The sequence below is a fragment of the Bubalus kerabau genome, chromosome 11 (genome assembly GCF_029407905.1).
Source record: "Bubalus kerabau isolate K-KA32 ecotype Philippines breed swamp buffalo chromosome 11, PCC_UOA_SB_1v2, whole genome shotgun sequence".
NCBI lineage: Eukaryota > Metazoa > Chordata > Mammalia > Artiodactyla > Bovidae > Bubalus > Bubalus kerabau.
In genome coordinates this window covers 102,469,861-102,488,563 of record NC_073634.1, presented here as the reverse complement: position 1 = coordinate 102,488,563, position 18,703 = coordinate 102,469,861, and the positions used below count along the sequence as shown (strand labels likewise).

Here is an 18,703-nt window from a genome sequence, read left to right as displayed (position 1 = left end):
AAAGGAAACCCTGGGATTCATGAGCATGAAAGATATAAAAAACGAGACTGGGGGGAGAGGGCAGGCAGGGCAGGAAGTGACATTTCAGAGGGACTTGAGGACTGAGCAGGAGTCAGCCAGATGAGGAGGAGAGGAAAGGTATTTCAGGTGAGGGGAACAACATCTGGGTGCCTTGAGGGCAGAAGGAGCTCAAGGCATTCACGGAAAGAAGAGGTCTGTGTGACCCAGAGATCAGCGAGGGGAGGAGTCAGCAGATACCAGCTGAGTCAGGCAGGGTTGCAGTAAGGATCGTAATTTTGGAAAATGGGCTCTTGGGGACTTACATGAAAATATACACCCCTGTGTTTCAAAGTTATCCCCTGGATTGGGCTGGTGTTCATCTTGGTCTCACCTGCCTTCTACCTTTTCCAGTCTGAAGGCACTGGCTCATCCAGAATCAGGTGAGTTTCGTTACTACTTGGCACAATCCACTGTCTACAGCAGAAAAGGAGACAAACATTTACTAAAAGGTTTTTAACCCAAAGGTTAGAATTAGGGTTAGGGTTAGGTTTCGGTTCAGGGTAGACTTGGTATTGGCTTTGGTCAGGAAAGGATTGAGGTTAGATCAGGGTTAGCATCGGGTTTGGGATTGGGATTGGCATTGGGATTAGCGCTGGTATTGGGGTAAGTGTTGTGTTTAAGGTTGGTGTTGGGCTAGGGTTTGGATTGTAGACTTGAATTCCACTAAGTATACTTTTATCACCAGCACTCAACAGAATATCTGGGCGGTAGTAGGTGCCCAAAGGATATTTTTAATAAATTAATTACTGTGGTTTATTGTGAACCAGAAAGGCAAAGTGCCAGGAAATGCCACTTCCCTGGATAGTCTATTTATTTGTCTGCACGTCGTGCTGAGTGTGAACAGACTGGTAAAACTCACCTGTGAGCTACGTTTACATTCATCTGTCTAGGACTGCATTAAAAGTCATACTAAAGGAGAAAACAAAAGGAGAGTAGTCTGGGCATGTCAACCCAATGACCGAGGGAGAGAAGAGAGAGAGAGAGAGTGCACACAGAAGACCAAATGCTTCAAAGCAGTCCCGGTGTGGGGGCAGAGGTGGTTCCAGGCAGAGGTCACAGCAAGGCCAGTGGGAGGTCAAAGGATCAGGCTGTAATGCAGGGTTTGGATAAGGAGTCGGGGGGAGGGAAAAGGTGAAGAGATAAGTGATAAAGTTGAAAAGGTGGGCAGACCACAGATCATGGAAAGCCCAGTAAGCCATGTAAGGTAACCCTAGTAACTGCTGGGCCCCACGTGGCCCCTTCCCTACAAAGTCTCATTAAAAGGAGTTTGGGGGACCTTCCTGACTATCCAGTCATCCTTAGTCAGAGAACTAAGAAGATCCTGTATCCCACATGCCTCAAGGTGTAGGGGGGGACAAAAAAAAAAAAAAAAAACGGAGTTTGGGACAGCACCCACATATTATTTACAGGGATTTCCAATTTTTAAAAAATATGTATTTGCTATTTTTGGTTGCACTGAGTCTTCGTTGATGCACGTGGCCTCTCTGTAGTTGCAGAGCGTGGGGACAACTCGTCACTGCAGTGCGAGGGCTTCTCATTGCGGTGGCTTCTCTTGTTGCAGAGCACAGGTTCTAGGCGCACAGGCTCAGTCGCTACAGCATGTGGGCTCAGTAGTTGTGGCTCTCAGGCTCTAGAGCCCAGGCTCAGAAGTTATGACACGCGGCCTTAGTCACCCCGTGGCATGTGGAATCTTCCCAGACTAGGGATCGAAGCCTTGTCCCCTGCATTGGCAGGGGGACTCCTATCCACTGTGCCACGAGGGAAGTCCCTTCGATATTTTTTGTCTTGCAAAGAAGATCAGGGAGGGTCCTGTTTCTACCCCTTAGCGACCATTTCCAATCCCCTCTCCTGACTCTGCGGGGCTCTCATATCAAATTCTACTCCAGAACCCCTCGCTGGCAGCCCCAGAATGAACATGGCTCTCCTGCCTCTCTCTGCCCACTGAAGTCTTCATTTATAGCTCCACTCAGCCTCGGGAACTCCAGTCCCTTCCTGCACTCTCTGCTTGGCAGAGCCCCCGGTAAAGAACAGCCCAAAACTGCCCCAGCAAGCGCGCCCCTCTGCTCTGCATTACCCCTTCTGGAGAATCAGGCTGGGAAAGGGAGAGCTCTCTGCAGAGGGGAGAAGGAAGCGCTGAATGGGCAAGTTTAAGATCCTCTTTTACGAGGCCTAAGTGAGGGGGCAGGGAACATTGCCGTGTCTCGTCCCTGTCACAGTATAAAGATTACAGCATCTCCCATGGACACTGGGGATAGGGGGGTTGTTGAGTTGGAGAGTGAAGCAGTCAGATCTGTGAGCTCCTTGGAAACAGGGCTCCATGTGTTTGGTGGGTGATCGCCACCCCCGCACACACCAAGAAGATCCTGGTTCTATATGTGATGAATGGATGGATGGATGGACGATGGATGACTGAAATTCATGAGCATTCTGAATTTTCACGCAGGCCTCAGAGACCCCAGGACGACTGCATCCTTTACACAGCCTCTGTAAATCCTCACTCCTCATCTTTGTGCCAACCAACCAAGGCCCTCGCAACAATGACCTCCAGACTCTACAGGGACGAGGACCAGCCTCCCCTCTACACACACACACACACACACACACACACACAAAGTGGAGTGTTTGGACAGACTTCATCAGTCTGCTAGGAATGGCCCAAGCTCCTCTGGGCAAGACCCGCGGTACAAGGGAAACCTCCCCGTGCTTTTGGCTCTGTCTACAATTCAGGTTTCTAGCAACACATAAAAATAACTTCAAGGACATTCTGGGGGGCGGGAGGAGGGAGACCTGGTCCCCTGGCTTCCAGAAGAACTAGATAAGTACAAGTTCTCTCCTTTGTCCAAGGGCCCACGGCTGCCCGGATGACTCTGGACTTGAACCTGGGTTTGTATCTGTCTGTGAACCGCAGGCCTAGACTTGCAAAGCTCCTTGGTGTTCAGCCCCCATCACCCAGCTTCAGGCAAAGAGAGGCAGATGTAAAAGTCATGCAGGGGAAAAAAAAACGCCTGGAATCCCTCCCACTGCCGGCTCTGAGCACGACTCCTGCAGTGCATCATGGGAAGAGGCTGCAGAACAGGGCGGACCTGGGGAGCCGGCAGGGGAACCGGGGAGCCGTGCTGGGGAGGGGAAGCGAGGTGGGGGGTTTGCCGGCCTCTGCCTGGGCTCCAGTGCTTTGATTCCCCAAACAGGGATGATGTAAAACTGTGCCACAGATCACCTTTCAGGCCCTTCAGGGCCCATCCAAGGACAGGAGCAGCCCCCTGCCAGAGGCGGAAAGGAGAGGTGGTAGAAACACTTTAATGACAGGTACATCATGAGCACAGACTATTCCCGGAGCTGCGCATGCGTCATAGGAATCCTTACAACCCATGAAGGCCTCGTGGTTTGTCCCACCATACAGATGAGCAAAGTAAGGCTCAAGGCAGGAAATAACCAATTGCATGGCCAGCAGACCACATGCCCAGTGGGCACAGAGGCAGGGTTTGCACCCAGAGGGACTCAGGAGCCTGTGTTCATGCCTCTGCACTAAAGAGGGGGGCTGAGCGTGGATGTTTTCAGGGCTGGCGCCCATTTTCCTCCCTGCCTCGCGAAGGCCCCAAAATAGGCCTGCTTTCCTGATGAAGCTCTCCTCCCCTCAGCACCACAAATACCCACATTCCCAGGCTGAATCCAGGGCGGGGCCTTCAGGAGCTCGTGCCCAGCAGGACCTATTTCTGGCTGCATCCTCAACCAGCCACAAGCGAACTTCTGTGGCGGCCTCGGCCGCAGCCCACAGCCGGGGCCCAGGTCCTGGTCAGGCCTCCAAAGGGCCCATTGTCTGGCTGCCTGGGCTGCCGAGCCTGGCTCCTGGACATCCGGAGTGGGGGGCAGAGGGTGACCTAGGCAGGGTGGACTGAGGGGCCCGTGTGAGAGCTGCTGCCAGCTCAAAGGATGTCCCAGTGTCCACTGTGCCCGCTAGGGAAAGAAAACAGACTCCACCTCCAGACAGGCCTCAGGCTGCCTCAGACAGGCCCTGAGGTCTCACACACTCACACACATACATACACCCCAAAGGTGAAAACTGCTGAAGCAGCCACCACGTGCTCAGAGAAGCAAGGAGGTGACAGGCAGGGTCTGGAGCTGAGTGGGTTCAGACTCAAATACTGGCTTCTCCAGTGCTGACCTGGGCAGGTCATACCACCCCTCTAAACCTCAGTCTCCTCATCTGTGAAATGGGACAGCTACCAACCCCATTTTATAGATGTGCAAACCCACCTTCAGAGGAGGGGCTTGCCTGAGGCCACACAGGCAGGATCTTTTTCATAACATTAAAAAAAGTTTGGGGACTTCCCTGGTGGCCCAGTGGTTAAGAATCTGCCTGCCAAGGCAGGGAACACGAGTTCGATCTCGGCCCGGGAAGATCCCATGTGCTGCGGGACTACTAAGCCAGTGAGCTGCAATTACGGAACCTGTGCACCTAGAGCCTGTGCTCTGCGACAAGAGAAGCCACTGTGATGAGAGGCCCGCTCACCTCTGGAGAGTGGCCCCCAGGCTTTGTCACTAGAGAAAGCCTGCACACAGTGACCAAGGCCACGGGCAACCAAAACTAAAACATAAATAATTTTTTAAAGTTTTTTTAGGAACGTTTCAAACATACACAAAAGTAAAAAGAGCATAATAAATCCCCACAGACTATCATTCGGATTCAAAGATTACTGAGATTTTACCTGCTTTATTTGTCCCTTTCCATTATTTTGTTGCCATGAAAGGGAATATAAAGCCAAATCCAGGAGGAGTTCCCTTGACATCCAGTGGTTAGAACTCTGTGCTTCTACTGCAGGGCGCACAGGTTCAATCCCTAGTTGGGGAAATACGATCCTGTACGCTGCACGGCGCAGCCGTATAAATAGAGAAAGCCAATCCTGGACACGACATCTCATCCCAACATACTTCCGTATTCCTCTACTATAAGGACGTAATATTAATAGCATTCATTGTCACACCTAGCAAAATTAACAGCAATCCCACGGCATCATCTAATATCCAGTGCATAATCTAGTTATCCTGATACTCTCATCAACAAGGTTTTCCAGGTGATTTGTTTGAGTTAGGATCCTTGGAAGGTCTACACATAGCATTCAGTTTCTGTGTCTTGTTTATTTTTTTAAATGTTTTTCCATGCCATTGACTTATTGAAGAAACTGAGTCCATTGTCCTGTGAAATGCCCACAGCCTGGTTGTCTGCTTGCTTCCTCAATGGCAACCCACTCCAGGAACGGCGGAGCCTGGTGGGCTGCCATCTGTGGGGTCGCGCAGAGTCGGACACGACTGAAGCGACTTAGCAGCAGCAGCAGCAATGTCACTTAACCTGTTTCTCTATCCCTATATTTCCTGTGAAATTGAGCCCCTCCCCTTTTAAATAACCATTTTGTTGAGATATAATTCACATATCACACGTATCACTCTTTCAAAGTGTACAGTTCAATGCTTTTTAGTACATTCACAGAGTTGTGCAACCATTACTCTTGTCCAACTTCAAAATGTTCTTATCACCCCAAAAAGAAACTCCAAACCCATTAGCAGTCGCTCCCCATTCTGCCCTGCTGCCAGCCCTGGCAACCACTGATCTACTTTCCTCTCTATGGATTTGCCCATGCTGGACATTTAGTATAAATGGAATCACACAATATGTGGTCTTTTGTGACAGGTAGCTTTTATTTAGCATAACACTGGGTTGGCCAAACTTTGTTCAGATTTGCCCGTAAGAGCTTATGGAAAAACCCAAATGAAATTTTTGGCCAACCCAATATTTTCATCCATGTATTATCATGTTTGAGTACCTTGTTCCTTTTTATTGCCAAATTACATTCCATCGTATAAATATACCATATGCTGTTTATCCCTCCATTGTTGATGGACATTAAGGTTGTCTCTACTTCTTGCCTCTTATAAATAATGAACATAGAAATATAATATGTTAATATAAATATAAAATAAAATATCTATTCACGTGTGTACATGTGTTTTTGAAAATATCTATTTTCAATTCTCTTGGGTGTGTATACATAGGAATGGATGCCAGGTCTTATGTAACTCTGTCTTTAGCATTTTGAGGAATCACCTAGCTGTTTTCCAAAGTAACTGAACCTTTTTACAACACCACTAGCAACGTGTGAGGGTTCCATCTTCTCTGCATCCTTACCAGTACTTGTAAGGGTCTATCTTTTTTATATGAGTCATCCTAGAGAGAGTGAGAAGGCAATGGCACCCAACTCCAGTACTCTTGCCTGGAAAATCCCATGGACGGAGGAGCCTGGTAGGCTGCAGTCCATGGGGTCGCTAAGAGTCGGACACGACTGAGCGACTTCACTTTCACTTTTCACTTTGTCGCATTGGAGAAGGAAACGGCAACCCACTCGTGTTCTTGCCTGGAGAATCCCAGGGATGGGGGAGCCTGGTGGTATGCCATCTATGGGGTCGCTCAGAGTCGGAGACGACTGAAGCGACTCAGCAGCAGCAGCAGCAGAGACAGTGAAGTTGTCTCTCATTGCAGTTTTGATTTGTGTGTTTCCCTAATGGCACGTGGTGTTGAGCATCTTTTCATGGGCTTATTGCAATCTGTATGTCTTCCTTGGGATTTTTCATTTGGATTATTTGTCTTGTAAATAATTCTCTGTATAGACAAGATCCTGATCAGATACATGATTTATAATTTTTTTTCTCCCATTATATGGGTTGTCTTTTCACTTGCTTGCCATTTTAAAGCACAAGGCTTTACAATTTTCATGAAGCCCTATTTACCTATCTGTTTTGCACCCTTGTGGGTTTTGTGTTGCCTGACTCCCAATTCTACCCCATCAATCTATAGTGCAGCCTTATGCCAGTGCCACACCGTCTCAATTCCTGTAACTGTGCAGTAAGTTTGAAACTAAAAGGTGTGAGTTCTCCAATTCTGCTTTTCTGAAATTGTTTGAAGATTTTAGGTTTCTCATGAACATTTACTCCTTTGTTTTATTCTAAGGGTTTATAGCTCCCACTGTTATATTTAGGACTATGATCCATTTTGTGTTAACTTTTGTATATGATGTGAGGTGGGGATCTGACCTTACTCTTTGGGTGTGTGATTCCAATTGTCACTACCATTTTTTTAAAGATTATTTGATGTGGACCATTTTTTAAACTCTTTGTTGCATTTATTATGACATTGATTATACTTTATGCTTTGTTTTTTTGACTCCAAGGGATGTGGGATCTTAGCTCCCCAGTCAGAGATCAATCCTGCACTCCCTGCATTGGAAGGTAACGTCTTACCCACTGAACCATCAGGGAAGTCCCACCATTTCTTAAAAAGACTCTTCTCTCCCCATCGAATGATCTTGGCACCCATGTCAAAAATCAATTGAACATAAATATATGGATTTATTTCTGGACTCCCAATTCTACCCCATCAATCTATAGTCTAGCTTTATGCCAGTGCCATACAGTCTCAATTCCTATAACTGTGCAATAAGTTTGAAATTAGAAGGTGTGAGTTCTCCAATTCTGTCCTTCTTTTTCAAAATTGTTTGAAGGTTTTAGGTCTCTCATATTTCTATGTACATTTTAGCATCAATTTGTACAAAAATGCCAACTGAATTTTGATAGAGATTGCATTAAATCTATAGATCGATTTGGTTGATGTTGCTCAGTTCAGTTCAGTCACTCAGTCGTGTCCGACTCTTTGTGACCCCATGGACTGCAGCACGCCAGGCTTCCCTGTCCATCACCAACTCCCGAAGCTTGCTCAAACTCATATCCATCGAGTCAGTGATGCCATCCAACCATGGTGCTGCTATCTTAACCATATTCAGTCTTCTAATCCATAAACATAGGATGCCTTTCCATTTAGGCCTGTCTTCCCATTTGTTTAGCTCTTCTTTCTTCCAATTCCTTTCAGCAACGTTTTGTAGTTTTCACCATGCAAAATTTACAGTTCTTTTGTTAAACTTATTCCCAAGTATTTCATTCTTTCAGATACTAATGTAAATGGAATTATTTACTTAATTTCATTTTACAGTGTTCATTGCTAGTATATAGAGCTTGGTTTTTTATTTTGACCTTGTATCCCGAAACCTTTGTGAACTCATATATTTGTTCTAATATATATTTTCAGTGAATTCCTTACAGTTTTCTATACGTAAGATCATGTCACCTACAAATAAAGATAGTTTTACTTTTTTCCTTCCTAATCTTGATGACATTTATTTCTTTTTCTTGCCCAGTTGTGCTGGCTAGAATTTCCAGTACAATATTGAACAGGAGTGGGGAGACTGAGAATGCCTCTCTTGTTCCTGATTTGGTGAAAGCTTTCAGTCTTTCACCATTAAGCGTGATGTTAGCTGCAGGTTTTTCATAGATGCACTCATAATTTTAATCCAGATGTGAGGGATTCTAAAGCCTTGACTTTTATCCTAGCCCTAGGATATAAGAGCAGTGACCTGGTCAGGATGGTCAGCAAGGAAGAGGCTCAAAGAGCTGTCCACATTCAAGATGGGAGTGAAGGGTCTGGGTGACTTGGGAGGAGTTGGATCCAGCAGGGAACACCAAGTCCCACTGCCAGTGGGCCCTGTCCCCATCGTCCCTGTAGTCTTACAGGCAGAACAAATATGAGAAACCCAGAATCAGAGCTCTGAGGCCCTCATCAATGTTCATCTCCTTGCAATTTTAGCACAGATCCTCTTACCTCCCAAGCTGCTCTGAGACAGAATGTCCATGGAAAAAGCAAGGGGGAACAGCTGCCATCGGCACAGGGAGGGAGGGGGAAGGTGGGGAAAATAGGCAGCCAGGTGGAGAGGTTGAGAGACTTGGGAGCTGGACTTCTGGGTTCAAGCCTGGCCGTCCTCCACACAGTGCACCAAGGAAACGACCTTGGCCAAGTCATTTCAGCTCCCAGAGTATGAGTTTTCTATCTTTAAAACAGGGATAGTCATTTAAAAGTCTAGAAATAACCAGCACTGGAGAGGGTGTGGAGAAAAGGGAACCTTCCTCCACTGTTGGTAGGAATGTAAATTGAAGCAGCCACTATGGAGAACAGACTGGAGTTTCCTCACAAAACTAAAAATAGAGTTGCCATATAAGCTTGCAATCTCACTCTTAGACATACATCCAGAGAGAACTAAAATTTGAAAAGAAACATTCATCCCAGTGTCCGTAGCAGATTATTTACAATAGCCAAGACATGGAAGAACCTAAATGTCTGTTGATATGACAAGACGAATGAATAAAGAAGATGTTTATATATATATATACACACATATATATACACACACACACACACACACACACACACACACACAATGGAATATTACCCAGCCATTAAAAAGAATGAAACAATGCCATTTACAGCAACATGGATGGACCTAGAGAATATGAAGTAAGTCAGAAAGAGAAAGATACATACCGTATGATATCACTTCCATGTAGAATCTAAAATATGATACCAGTGGACTTATCTAAGAAACACAAACAGACTCACAGAGGTAGAAACAAAGTTAAGGGATTTCTCTAGTGGTCTGTGGTTAAGACGCTGCACTTCCAGTGCAGGGGGCATGGTTTGATCCCTGGTCATCTTCCCTGGTGGTTCAGAGGTTAAAGCCTCTGAACGCGGGAGACCTGGGTTCGATCCCTGGGTCGGGAAGATCCCCTGGAGAAGGAAATGGCACCCCACTCCAGTATTCTTGCCTGGAGAATCCCATGGACAGAGAAGCCCGGTAGGCTACAGTCCAGGGGGTCGCAAAGAGTCGGACACGACTGAGCGACTTCACTTACTTACTGGGAACTAAGATTCTATTAATACATGCCTCATGGTGTAGCAAAAAAATAAATAAATAAATAAAAGAATAAAATTAGGGTTACCAAAGGGGAAAAGGATAGGGGAAGAATAAAGTATGAATTTGGAGTTAGCAGATACAAGCTACTATATATAAAATAGATAAATAGCAAGGCCCTACTGTAGAGCACAGGGAAGTATATTCAATATCCTGTAATAAACAATAATGGAAAAGAGTATGAAAAAGAATATATATATGTATATATATATTTCTGACTCACTTTGCTATTATACACCAGAAACTAACACATTATAAATAAATCAACTCTACTTCAATTTAAAAATTAAAAAATAAAATAAAACCCCTGCTTTGGGGAAAAGAATTCCATGGAAGAGAAAAAAATAAATGAAATAGGGATATGACAAAATCCACCTCTCGGGGCCACTGTGAGGATGACTTGGGGTAATACTTGTAAGGTGTTCAGCACAGCTTAAAGCACATTCTTGGTGCCCCATAATTCTGGTTATTATTGCCTTTATTATTGTCATTTTTACTCTTACCTCCCTCTATAGTATTGCTGCTGGAGTGATGGTGGCTGATCCAGCATGCCCAGGAGAGAAATAGCCTTCCTGAACGTTCAGCCCCTGTTTGGTGTTCAGCCCTTGTTTGGTCCAGTGGCCCCAGTGGCCCCAGGTCTCCCCCATTCCTGTGCACACTGCACTCCATATGGGGTCCAACTTGAGAGAGGAAGCTTCTTCCACCAGAGCAAGAGCTCAGAAGGCTCCCCAAGGTCTTTGTAAGGCTCTATACCAGGCACTCCAGAGATGTTGCCTCATGGGCTGCTCAGCCCATTTTACAAAAGGGAAAACTGAGACTCAGAGAAGTTGAGCAATCATCTAAGATCCCCTAGCTAGTAAGAGTCAGAGCAAGATCTGATCATAGGTGGTTGCCCTCACCTACTGGGCTACACCCCTTTTCTCAGCCATTGGCCAAACTGGAAAGTTCAAGAAGTCACCTTGAAACAAGGAGGAAGGGGCCCAGTTAGAGGTCCCAGAGCGGTCCATGACAAGACAGCAAAGCAGAGCCCACGTCAGCAATGCAGAGTGATGCACGGGGCCCCAAGGATCTATCATTCTGACCCCAGGTGCCCACAGAGACCCTGCCCTGGTTAGCTGTCAGGGGCTGAGGGTCCATCTGGGTACCTCTGGGGGCCTCTGCATGCGTGATATGTCAACTTCTGTCATGCCCGACTCTTTGAGACCCTGTGGACGTTAGCCTGCCGGGCTCCTCTGTCCATGGGATTCCCCAGGCAAGAATACTGACATGGGTTGCCATTCCCTTCTCCAGGGGATCTTCCCAACCCAGGGATCGAACCCACCTCTCTTATGTCTCCAAGACTGGCTGGCGGGTTCTTTACCTACCACTAGTGCCACCTGGTAATGCCCCTGGGGGTCCCTACTATTCTGTAATCAACCCAAGACCCATGGAACTTCCAGACAACTTGCTGTTACTTCCTGTCAACTGACAGCACGACTGTCAACCCCATCCTTCAGCTGACTTTTGGAGCCAAAATGCAGGTGGTTTTTTATTTTAGAACATTGATGAAGGGATGACCATTTATTTATTTATTGGCGGTGCTGGGTCTTCGTTGCTGTGAGCCGGCTTTTTCTAGTTGTGGTGAGCAGGGGGCTACTCCTTGTTGCAAGGCACGGGCCTCTCGTGGTGGTGGTTTCTCTTGCTGTGGGGCCCAGACTTCAGTAGTCGCCACATGCAGGCTCAGTAGCTGTGGTGCTTGGGCTTAGTTGCTCCACGGCATGTGGGATCTTCCGGGACTGAACCCATGTTCCCTGCGTTGGCAGGCAGATTCGCATCCACTGCACCACCAGGGAAGTCCCCAAAATGCAGATGTTAACATTCCTTATGATAAACTCCCTCGGTAAGTTGTAGACACCAGAGAAATCAAGACATCATTGTGGATCTTAATTCTGCCCCAACAGGAACTGGCACCTCCCCCAGCTTTGGGCCCTGCAGAGCTGGGAACCCTCCCAAGCCCCTCTCCCTTCTGCTCATTTGCGATGGAGCCTATTTACTTCTTGGGTCTTTCACGACCCATTCTTCACCCACAAAGTCACTCACCTCTGAAGACGGGGGTGGGTGTTCCTAGGCAACAAAAACCATCGCTGAGCACAAGGACTCTAACCCTGTTTCTCTGTCTTGTAAATCTCTCATTCAGTCTGCAGATTTACTGTGAAGCTGTACCAGGCGTGGTGGGAACTTGAGGCTCAGACTCCCAAGCCAGGGGAGGGACATGAGCCACCATCTTTAGCCCCTGCTCCTGCCAAGAGCCACGTGCCTCATGCTTTCAGGCACCAACCCCTGAAAAGCCCAAGAACAATGCCAGGAAGTATGTGTTATCACTACTTCATGGACGAATGTGTCACTTTACCCTGAAAATATATGCCTTGAACAGCTGCTAAGTGCTTGACTTGTGCAAGGGGGTGGGTGCACAGTGATGGCAAAGACTCCCTAAGCCCCCTCCCTGCTTCCTTCAAAGATGGTCCCCAGTAGGAGAGGCAGACTATGAACAAGAGAAGCAAACAAGGAAGGAGGAAAGGCGGGCGGCAGAATGCAGTAAACACCGTGGGTGACAAGACTTTGGGAAAGCAACACGGGAGACCTACTTTAAGTATGCTGATCGGGGAAGGGACTGTCTGAGGAGGCAACATTCGAACCACTCCAGTCTCGTCTCCTTCCTTTCCGGAGCTTCGGGCCATGTCCACCCCCGGCAAGGATGCTGGGCCAGCTGGAGAGGCAGGCAGCCCTGTCCTCATCCTCTCCTTCCTCCCGCTTCCCGCATGGCAGGGGAGGTGGGAGGAAATATCACATCCTCCACCAACGAGCTGTGTGACCTTGGGCAGTCACTGTGCCTCTCTGGGCTTGTGTCCATGAAATGATCCGCCCCATCCTGTCCTCCATAACTGAGGTCAGATATGAGAATGTGAGGGAGCATTTCATCTAGTTTAAAGCACTTTACAAGGTGCAGGGGAAACAGGCTTCTTCATTGCCCCCAAGCTCTTACTAATGGGGCACATGTGGGCCTTCGGGATCTTCCAGTGCCTAGCGGAGGCCCTATCATGTGCTCCTCTTGCTGAAGGGGAACTGAGGCTTGATGGCAACATGGTCAGCCTGAAGTCTCCCAAAATTAGGTAGTGAGAAATAAACCCCCTAGTAATACTCGTGGCAGACACTACTGAGCACTTGCTGTGTCCAGGTCAATACCAAGGGTCTTGATTGTCACAGTTCGTCCCCACAGCCGTCCTGCCCGGAAAGCTTTACGGCCGTTAGCTCTGTTTTATGGGAAGGTGGGCAGCCAGCAACCGTTCACAACCCTCAATTTAGACCCAGAAAGAGTCAGGAAGGCCCTGGCCTGGATTTAAGACAAATGGGAAATCATTCACTCATCCAACCCCGACAGATCCTGCCACATGCCAGACATGTTCTAGGCACCAACGAACCTCAGACAGAAATGTGGGTCCTCGTGGGGCTTACATCCTAGCAGAAGACGACAGTGAGTAAGGGGAAATGTGCCGCTTTAGATGCCAGGGAGGACAAGTCCCCAGACCCTCTTGCTCCAAGCACCATGCTGTTGGAACAGCAAGTCTATGCTTTGCAGCCATTGCTGCTGGGAGGTGGGGTCACCTGCATCTCTGGCTGCGTCACCGGCATCTTTCCCTTCCTCATGAGTGTCTGAATCGCCGAGACAGCAGACAATCTGAGGCAGGAACTTCATTCGAAGTGCACTGCCAGGTGGAGCAGGCCGGAGGGACCGAACGGGGGCCTCGGAGGCCTCCCGCAAGCCCAGGGCCGCACGTCCCTCATCACGGAGTAAGCATGTGATTAAGTAATCTTATTACAGGAGTCCCACGTGATCAGACGCCAGGCAACACTTTGAATTGAAATTAATTCCAAGGTTCAGCCAAGTCCCTGGGTGTCTTCCTTTCAGGGAGGCTGTTGAGCAGGAAATGAGGTCTGCATGTTCCCAAGACCCCAAGGAACCAGCCCAGAGGGCTGAGGCTGCTAGAGGCTGGGACTGGGGAGGGGGTTCAACTGGTCGTCACTCACCCCTAAATCCCAGCCACCTTCATGGACAAGGGGTGTCTACAGGAATGCCCCACACATGTCTTGATCAAAACCAGGTTCCTGGGACTTCCTTGGCGGTTCAGTGGTTAAAGTTCCATCCTTCCACTTCAGGGGTCAGGGGTTCAATCCCTGATCGGGGAATTAAGATCCTGCATGGCACATGGCAAGGCCAAAAAACAGAAAAAATAAAAAACCAGATCCCTTGTTGCACCCTCTTCAGAGAGGTTCCTCCTCCAAGGGCCCCTCACTCTACAAACGACCCCATCGTCCTGTCAGCCATCCTCTCGAATCTCTGAGTACCCCCTGCCCCACGGCCTCATGTCCAACCTGTTGCCGGGTCTGCCCGACTTCTAGAGGCATCTCAAATGCCTTCTTCTGTCTCCATCCGTCCAGCCTCCTCCTCGCTCCCAGCCTCATCACCTCGAGCCTCCTCACGACACTGGCTTCCTGGCTGTGGACTCTTCTGGCGCTCCTGCTGCACAGGAAGTGATCCCCCTCCTGCCCTGAACACCAGTTCCTGAGTAGTTGCTAGGGAGACCACGCCTACAGCCCTCAGAAACCCTAGCCCCTGCTCAGCAGCTTCCGAGGACATGATACCAGGGGGAAGAGGGCAAGTCCACCCAGGGCCTCTGTCAAGAGGGCATCTCGGGCTGTGAAGGCTGAGTCTAGTGAAATAACCTGCTGTGTGAGCTTCAGGAGTCACTGTCCCTCTCTGGCCTTGAGTCTCCTCATCTCTAAAATGATCAGCCCACCCTGTCCTCTGTCACTGAGACCCACAGGGGAATGAAAGGGAAGCATTTTATATATCTTCAAGCTTATACCAGTGTCTGGGAATGTCACCATCACTCCTGAAAATCCCAGGAGGCGAACATCTGTCTCCACCTGACATTGCCCCCTGAGTCCCACCAGCCTCCTCCAAGTCACAGTTAGGAGTCAGAGGAGATGGGAACCACCAAGAGACCAAGCAAACAGCTTCTGTAAGAAGCAAGGAAGAAACAAGAGAACGGGACCTTGCAGGTCTCACTCATTACCGCACCCCCAGCACAGGGCCCTGCACACAGGAGGTGCTCAATCAATGCTCCAGATGAAGAGTGAGGCCCCACCCCACCTAGCTGCTCCTCACACCAAGGAGGATGATGCCAGCGAAGACCTGCATGGACCAGGGCGGTCAGCATAAGCTTCCCGAGGGGCAGAGCCTGGCCTCACAGGGCTCGGCAGATATGACTAGTCAGAGGAAGGGAAAGGTCGTTCTGGAAAGGCAGAGGGACCGGGAGGGACAGGGAGGGCGGGACAAAGTCATGGAAGGACAGTGGCTAGAATCTAGTGGGAATGCCCCATCCGCCCGGCCCTGCATCAGTGCTCTGCGATGAATGATACCGACTAGGGAAAGTCCCACAGCCAGGAATTCTAACCCACGTCAGAGACCCAGAGTCATTGGACGTCATCGCTGAACTGGATGCCTCCCTGCTTGACTGTCTCCTCGAAGCAGGCCTTGGAATTTGTGTGCACAGGAAGGAACTTTATAAGAAATAGGGTTTCCCATAGTTTGAATTAAAACTGTCCCCTCTGATATATTCTCCTATTTCTGGGATTTATAGTCCCACTTCTTGACTTAAGGGCCAGGGAGAGGGTATGAACTTCAAGGAAATTGTGTGTTAGAAGGAACCTGAAGTCACTCTGGGCAAAGGATCAAGCAGGTAATGTAGAGGGAGAACAAAGAAGGGATACAGGGTATGGGATCGGTCCTCAAAGAGCCAGAATCATTGGCAATATCAGGGGAAAAGTGAGATGTCATCCAGCCATTTATCCACCTATACATCCATTCATTCATTCCAGATTATTAATTAAGCCCATAGTCTAGTGGGGCGACAGACAGAGAAGTATGTAATTATAGTCAGTGTTATCATGGGGGGTACAGGGTACCGTGGGAGCCCAGAGGGGACATCTAACATAGAAAGAGGTTGGAGTGGTGAAGTCAAGGAAGGCTTCCGGAAGAGCTGATGCCTAGCCTGATACTTAGAGGGCAAACAGGACTTGGTCCACAGGTTGAAGGAACCAAACAGCACCTGCCAACACTCAGAGGTGCATGACTTTCAGGGACCAGAACAGCTCCATGTGACTGAAGCAGAGAACACCAGAGAGGAGGCGTGAGAGGTGAGTTTACAGAGGAGGTTGGCCAAGGCCAGATCTGCCTGGACCTTGGGAGAGCAGTGAAGACTATAGTCTTCACTGGAGAGCAATGGGAGCCTGTCTAGACTTCTAAATACAGAAGAGATGTGGCCAGATTTCCTGTTTAGAAAAATAACTCAGCAGGGACTGGGTCATTTTGACCAGGCTTCTAATTGAAGATAACTTAAAAAGCTGAAGTATCTATACTCAATGTAGAGATAGAGAAGCGTGCATGTGTGCATGCTCAGTTGCTTCAGTCATGTCTTACTCCTTGCAACTCTGTGGATTGTAGCCCACCAGGCTCCTCCGTCCATGGGATTCTCTAGGCAAGAATACTGGAGTGGATTGCCATGCCTTCCTCCAAGTGATCTTCCCCACCCAGGGATCGAACCCACATCTCCTGCATTGCAGGTAGATTCTTTACCACTGAGCCAATGGAGAAGCCCAGAGATAGAGATCTATATTTCCAAAAGCATTAAAAGTTTACAAGAGAGTAAAAAAATTTCAAACCATACCTGAAGGTCAAGTAGGAACCCAGAGAAGAGAATGTACATGGAGACCATTCTTGCCTAAAGAGCTTTTCCAAGCCCAGAGGAGTATTCCCTTTGCCAGTTGTGAAGAACCAGGTTCAGTTCAGTTCAGTTCAGTCTCTCAGTTGTGTCCAACTCTTTGTGACCCCATAGACTGCAGCATGCCAGGCCTCCCTGTCCATCACCAACTCCGGGAGTTTACTCAAACTCATGTCTATCGAGTCGGTGATGCCATCCAACCGTCTCATCCTCTGTCATCCCCTTCTTCTCCCACCTTCAATCTTTCCCAGCATCAGGGTCTTTTCAAATGAGTCAGCTTTTTGCATCAGGTGGCCAAAGTATTGGAGTTTCAGCTTCAACATCAGTCCTTCCAATGAACACCCAGGACTGATCTCCTTTAGGATGGACTGATTGGATCTCCTTGCAGTCCAATGGACTCTCAAGAGTCTTCTCCAACACTACATTTCAAAAGCATCAATTCTTCAGCACTCAGCTTTCTTTATAGTCCAACTCTCACATCCATACATGACTACTAGAAAAATCATACCCTTGACTAGACGGACCTTTGTTGGCAAAGTAGCATCTCTGCTTTTTAATATGCTGTCTAGGTTGGTCATAACTTTCCTTCCAAGGAGTAAGCATCTTTTAATTTCATGGCTGCAGTCACCATCTGCAGTGATTTTGGAGCCCCCCAAAATAAAGTCTTCCACTGTTTCCACTGTTTCTCCATCAATTTACCATGAAGTGATGGGACTGGATGCCATGATCTTTGTTTTCTGAATGTTGAGCTTTAAGCCAACTTTTTCACCCTACTCTTTCACTTTCATCAAGAGGCTCCTTAGTTCCTCTTCACTTTCTGCCATAAGGGTGGTGTCATCTGCATATCTGAGGTTATTGATATTTCTCCCGGCAATCTTGATTCCAGCTTGTGCTTCCTCCAGCCCAGCATTTCTCATGATGTACTCTGCATAGAAGTTAAATAAGCAGGGTGACAATATACAGCCTTGACATACTCTTTGATGTACCATGACAAAGTGCATGGCAGAAGCAGCCAAAATTCTCTCTGAAAGAAGGTAACTTCATTCCGTGCCTTAGATTTCCTTGCACTCAAGTTTTCAAATACTATGTACAAATACCAATGTACAAAGAAAACTGGAACACAAAGAAGTAAGACATCCAAGAGAAAAAAAAGAACAATAGAAACATACCTGTAAAGTTTTCAGATATTGGAGTGAGCATAGAACAACTATGCCTACTATGTTTTTGAAAATAAAAACACAAGAAACATCAACAGAGAACATAAAACTGTAAGTGACATAGCAAGTTGACCAAATAGAAGTTCTAAAAATGAACATTACAATAACTGAAACCTAAAAATTCTGAGACTTTACTTCTTAACCTTTTGGTGATGGTCCCATACTCTTCCACAGAGCTGTATGTTTATAATTTATGTGTCTTATGCATGTATTATGTATTTCAAAATAGCAAAAGGTAAAAAACACTCAGTGACTGGGTGTAAGAGCAGGTTAAATGCAGACAAAGAAAGAATTGGGTCAAAGGAAGATAAATAAAAGGAAGTATCCTGAATGTGTTGCAGAGAGACCCAAAGATAGGGGAAAGGAGAGAGTAAGAGACAGAGAGGATTGAAAAGATGGAGTTTAATTGGAAGAAAGAAAAATAGAAAAAGATGGTTGGGCAAAGGCAATGTTTAAGAGATAAAGGCTGATAATTTTCCAGAAATAATTATCAGCATCCAAAGAGTCCCAGGAAAGATACATTTTAAAAATCCACACCTCAGGACTTCCCTAGTGGCCCAGTGGCTAGGACTCTGCACTCCCAGTGCAGGGGGCCTGGGTTCAATCCCTGATCAGGGAACTAGATCCCACATGCCACAGCTAAGAGTTCACATGCCACAACCAAGCCCTGGTGCAGCCAAATTAATTAATTTAAAAAAGAATCTACACCTCAGTCCAGCATGGTGAACCTTCAGAAAGGCGAGGAGATAAGATACCTAAC

At 47.5% G+C, this 18,703-nt stretch overlaps 1 long non-coding RNA gene across 1 annotated transcript; it reads left to right on the top strand.

Annotated features, from left to right (window-relative positions):
- Positions 1-412: 412 nt before the first annotated feature.
- On the top strand, positions 413-14,510 carry LOC129622624 (uncharacterized). The gene is made up of 3 exons (XR_008700085.1): positions 413-440; positions 12,082-12,252; positions 14,382-14,510. It is a non-coding gene; the product is annotated as an uncharacterized LOC129622624 (long non-coding RNA).
- Positions 14,511-18,703: the final 4,193 nt, after the last annotated feature.